This window comes from Tupaia chinensis, unplaced genomic scaffold, assembly GCF_000334495.1.
Source record: "Tupaia chinensis unplaced genomic scaffold, TupChi_1.0 Scaffold149501_1, whole genome shotgun sequence".
In the NCBI taxonomy this organism is placed as follows: Eukaryota; Metazoa; Chordata; class Mammalia; order Scandentia; family Tupaiidae; genus Tupaia; species Tupaia belangeri.
In genome coordinates this window covers 1,940,243-1,945,764 of record NW_006209345.1, presented here as the reverse complement: position 1 = coordinate 1,945,764, position 5,522 = coordinate 1,940,243, and the positions used below count along the sequence as shown (strand labels likewise).

Sequence of the window (5,522 nt, the reverse complement as noted above, 5' to 3'; positions counted from 1 at the left end):
CAGCATGAGGTCACCTCTCAGGTCCTCAGCCTCCTGCCACTCCTTGTCACCCCACTAGTGTGAGATTCTGCCTGGGGCACGTGTAGCAATGCCCAGATATTACTGGTTGTCACACAATGGAGGCCACAGAGGTTCTGCATGGTACCCTGCAGTGCAGAGGGCTGCCCACCACGGAGAGTGATCCGGCCCTAACGCTAGTGGTGCCAAGGCTGAGAAACTTGACCTGCAAGATAGGTTTCTGGGCCTAAGGGCAGAGAGAGAGGAAAAGGGAGCAAGGTGCAGAAACAGCCGGGCCACGGTGGCCTTCCACAAGGGGAAAAGGGCGGGCCAGAGGTGGAGATGCCACCAGGCTGGGCTTCGCTCTTTAGCGCTGGGATCAGAGGCTGGGTCTCACAGGACTCCATCAGGCCTGGCCTCAGGGGTCCTTAGACCTTGATGGGACCCATAGCCACGACCTCAGGTAGAGGCCTGCTGGGTCCTCGGTGGTGGCACACGGTCCAGAGTGGACACAGAACGCTGCCTGGGGACCCTATGCATCCAAAGGCAGTCCTCACTGGCCTACCCCCTTGGCAGAGAGCTCTAGGAATCCCCCTAGACACCCCGGCCTGGGTCAGATGCTCTGCTGGCTGTACCCTTGGTCCATACAGCCCGTCAAAGCACTGAAGCCTGGCTGTAAGCTCTTAATGCCTATTTCTGACATAAGCCTCTTCACTAGTCTCCTCTCCTTGGCCTCCCTGCCTCTCTCTGGCACATAATCTTTCCCACTGGCACATAAGCGTGCTGTGATACCACCGTGCTAATGTCTCGGAAGCATTATCAGTGGGTCAGGCCTGAGGATTTGACTGACAGTAATGAACACCTGACCAGTGAGGACTCCATGACTCTGAGACACGAATTACCCCTCTTCCCAGAAGGTGGTCACAGGGCTGGCTCTGTGCTCCTCAGTGACGCAGGCTTGTTTTCTTTCCACTGTCACTTTCAGAGCACTGGCGACCTTCACGTATGTGATCTCATGATCTAAGAGAGCTGCATAGCTCCAGTCATCATACCAGCATCCCAAACGTGAAAGAAAGTTTCTCCTGCGCATCTGTGTGGGCCCTAACAACATCACCGGCGAGATCCGTCTTCAGGCGCGTAGCTCAGGGCTGGGCGCTGAGTGGGCTCTCGGTAAACGTGTGTGGGGTCAGGGGGTTGGGAGGGAGCAAGTGTAGTCAGGCGAGGGCCTGTGACATTCCCTGCTGGCCCCGTGAGGTTTGGGGCAGGCAACTGTGGGCACATCTCCTGTGCTCACCTCCCACAGGCCTCCCAGACACGGGGTGGCCACTTTCAGGCAGCCTCAGTCATTCTAGATGTGTGAGCATGTAACTGGGCTGGGAGGAGGGGTCCCTGTCCCCAGGTCCCAAGGTTCTAGTCAACCTGGAGACACACAGCCTGAGACTGACGGGCGACGCCAGCTCCGTTCTGCCCCGTCTGCGCCAAGCGCTGTCTCCATCCTCTCGCTGCTGGGCCAAGGGCCTGGCTGTGAGGGGCGCAACAGGGCCCCTCCACTAAGAACGCACCTCCATCCCTCCTAGTCACTCTCAGCCCAGCTCCTGCATGGGGAACACCCCAGCTAGGCCTCTGAGCACATCTGGCCTTGCCTCCGGCAGCCACTGAGTCCAAACGTCACCTGGCTCCAGCCCCCAATCGGCACCACAGGCCCTGGTGTGGGCTGGTGATGGCAGAGGGAGGACCCCAAATGCCACTTAGATCCCAGCCTGGCAGACCCTGCCCCGATGGCATGTCCAAGGATAGGTGGGGTGAGGTGTGCCTCCTCAGAAACTCGCCAAAGCTCCCCTGTGCCTCAGGAGCATCGGGCGTCCTCATACTGGCCCATTCTCCCCACTGGCCCTAAGCCCACTCTGTCCCACACTCCCAAGGTCCCTCACGCTCCCCTCCCACTTTCACTCCCTCTGGTCAAAGCCCAGTAATCTTTCAGGCAGGGGCAAAACAGGACCCCCTGTGAGGCACTCCCACGTGGGAAAGTTCCTGGTCTGGGTTCCTGAGTACACCGGTTCTGGTGCCTATGATCTGGGGCTAGGGTGGTCATGACACCGAGATCCTGTCTGGGGATGGTGTGTGTCTGTCTGTCTGGCTTGCTCACGCAAGGAAGAAATAAATGAAAGTTTTAAGTATATAAAATAACTAAGACAAATGTAAGCATAGAAATAACGATCAGATTCAGAAATTAAACCACAGTAAGTCACAAATTTTTTTTTTGAGAGGTTTTTGCTATAGGGCGCGTGCACTCGCCAGACAGAGAGAGACATAGAGACAGAAAGCGAGAAATCACCCCCCAGGGGGGATGGTCTTGCCGCAATCCCTTCTCCTCCATTCTCCTCTCGGGATCTTGGGCACGCACGCATACGCGCCCGGCATGAGTTTTAAGCCACCGGGTCCGGGACGCGAACCGCGGTCGACTACGTGGGAGTCCAGCAACATAGCCATTACACTAACTGCTGGTTCCCAGTCACAAATTTTAAAAGACTACTACTATCAACATTACAAACTGTAGAAAAATCGGAATTGTTACTAGTTGCCTCATTCACTCTGCAATACCTTTGCCCTTGCATGTCTGAATAAGTACTCAGTGTTTACCCCTCATATAACAATGATTTTGTATTACTCTTTTCTTTTTCTTGTTATTGCCAGAGGGTGAGTGCCCTCCCCAACACTCCCAAGGTCCCTCACGCTCCCCTCCCACTTTCACTCCCTCTGGTCAAAGCCCAGTAATCTTTCAGGCAGGGGCAAAACAGGACCCCCTGTGAGGCACTCCCACGTGGGAAAGTTCCTGGTCTGGGTTCCTGAGTACACCGGTTCTGGTGCCTATGATCTGGGGCTAGGGTGGTCATGACACCGAGATCCTGTCTGGGGATGGTGTGTGTCTGTCTGTCTGGCTTGCTCACGCAAGGAAGAAATAAATGAAAGTTTTAAGTATATAAAATAACTAAGACAAATGTAAGCATAGAAATAACGATCAGATTCAGAAATTAAACCACAGTAAGTCACAAATTTTTTTTTTGAGAGGTTTTTGCTATAGGGCGCGTGCACTCGCCAGACAGAGAGAGACATAGAGACAGAAAGCGAGAAATCACCCCCCAGGGGGGATGGTCTTGCCGCAATCCCTTCTCCTCCATTCTCCTCTCGGGATCTTGGGCACGCACGCATACGCGCCCGGCATGAGTTTTAAGCCACCGGGTCCGGGACGCGAACCGCGGTCGACTACGTGGGAGTCCAGCAACATAGCCATTACACTAACTGCTGGTTCCCAGTCACAAATTTTAAAAGACTACTACTATCAACATTACAAACTGTAGAAAAATCGGAATTGTTACTAGTTGCCTCATTCACTCTGCAATACCTTTGCCCTTGCATGTCTGAATAAGTACTCAGTGTTTACCCCTCATATAACAATGATTTTGTATTACTCTTTTCTTTTTCTTGTTATTGCCAGAGGGTGAGTGCCCTCCCCAAAGAGAGAGAGTAAAAGACCCCTCAATGAGGTGTGGTCACACCCCAATACCTTCCCCTCCATCTTGTCAAGATTTTGGGCAATGCACATGTACGCACACCTGGCCTGTGTGCCAGGCCCAGGAGTCGAACCACAGTCAGCCATGTGGTATCCGGTTCCTTTAACCACTGGGCTGGCCATTATTTTCTATAACGGGAGGAGAGGGACGATGCAGTCTCCTGTCAGCACGACTGGTAAGTTCACTTTGTTACTGACGGTGCCGTTTCCTGCAGCCCATAACTCGGCGTATGCCTTTAGAGCTGGTGTCATTTGGGGAGACCTCTAGCAAGGTGCTTTCGTCTGTGGGCTTTCACAGGCATGCCAAGTTTGTACCAGGTGCTTCTGAGTATGCTCAGAGCACTGGGATTGTGAAGAGCTTGTTTCAATTCTCATTAGAAAAAAAAAAAGAGAGAAAGAGAAAAGGAAAGCAAAGAAAAAAGACAGGGGTTCTAACAGCTGGCAGGAAAGACGTCCTCCACCCACCATGACAAGAACTAGACCTCTTCTTGCAGTGCCCACCTTGGGTCACAGGTTCCCACAGACCAGTGACTGCCCCCATTTCTCATACCTTGTTTCAGCCCCCTACCATCCTGGGGGGTCACACCACATCAGGCCCCTCCTGTCTGCCACAAGCCTGTCAGTCGCACATGGTCCCAGCACAGGGTCATTTCCACATGGGGACGGCGGCAGCAAACTGCACCCAGAAATGACCACACCAGTACACCGGCTGTGTGTGTTACACTGCATCCCCCAAAGCCAAGCCCAGTCCTACAGGTCGAGGGAGCTCAACTCCACAGACCCGAGCTGACCAGTGAGGATCGGAACCAGCCTGCAGGCCTCGGGCAGGCGGGTCCCAGCTGAGTCCAGTACCGGGAGCAGGACTGGACGAAACCACTTGAATCCTCGGCCCAGACCTGCGAATGTAGTCTCATTTAGGAACAGGGTCTTCAAGGATGTAATGGAGTACAGTGAGGGCCTGCTGGGCTGGGGCGGGCCTCACTGATGGCGGCTTTTTTTTTTTTTTTTTTTTTTTTTTTTTTTCTAAGGGTTTTTTTGCTATAGGGCCCTGCGCTCGCCAGAGAGACAGAGAGCGAGAAATCACACACACCCCTGGGAGGGGCGGGGATGGCCACGCCACAATCCCTTCTCCTCCATGCTCCTCTCCCGATGTTGGGGACCCACCCACGCGCCCAGAGTTTCAAGCCACCAGGTCCAGACTCAAACCCCAGTCAGCCTCGCGGAGTCCAGGCCCTTAACCACTGCGCCACCTGCTGGCCCCATGGCGGCTGTCTTTATAGCGGGGTCCGGGCGATGGTTCCGAAGGCGCAGAGGTGCATCTGACTCACCCGCCGGCAGCCAGAGGTCCAAGATGTGGCGCTGGTACCAGCAGAGTTACAACGGCCGGCGGACAGTGCGAAGCCAGACCTCCCGCTCCATCTTCCTTTTATAACACCTCCTGTTTTCGCGGGAATAAACCCATCTCGCGAGAGCTAGGACTGCCAACCGCCGCCTGCTGGGCTTCAACTCTTTAAGGTCCTCGCGCCTACTGATGTCTTTACAGCAGGGACCAAATTCCAGGATGTCTCTGGGGTTACAAACCGTTCTGCAAACCATGGCAGGGACTAGGACACACACAGAAACACACAGAGGGAAGAAAACGGGGCAGAGAGCGGAGGCAGGGTGCAGCCACAAGCCAAGGAGAGCCAAGGATTTAAGGGATCCTCCCCTGGAGCCCTGCTGATGCACGGATGGAGAACTTCTGACCTCCAGACGGTGGGAGAAGAAATGTCTGTTGCTTTAAGTGCCCAGTTTGTGGTCGTTTATTACAACAGCCACAGAAACTAACTCGCTTATCCAATGCGAACTAATGGTATGCCTGACTCACCTTCCCTTAGACGAAGCCTAATGTCTGCCCTCGCCCCCAGCGAGACCACGGGGGAGTGGGGGGCGGGAAGCTGGAGTAGGGCAGCCT

At 54.5% G+C, this 5,522-nt stretch overlaps 1 long non-coding RNA gene across 1 annotated transcript in view; it reads right to left on the bottom strand.

Moving 5' to 3' along the window:
• The window catches only part of LOC114006668 (uncharacterized), a 14,337-nt gene extending 9,021 nt beyond the window's left edge, over positions 1-5,316 (bottom strand). Inside the window, exon 1 of the long non-coding RNA XR_003548372.1 lies at positions 4,897-5,316. This is a non-coding gene — a long non-coding RNA (uncharacterized LOC114006668). The remainder of the gene's footprint in view (positions 1-4,896) is intronic.
• Positions 5,317-5,522: the final 206 nt, after the last annotated feature.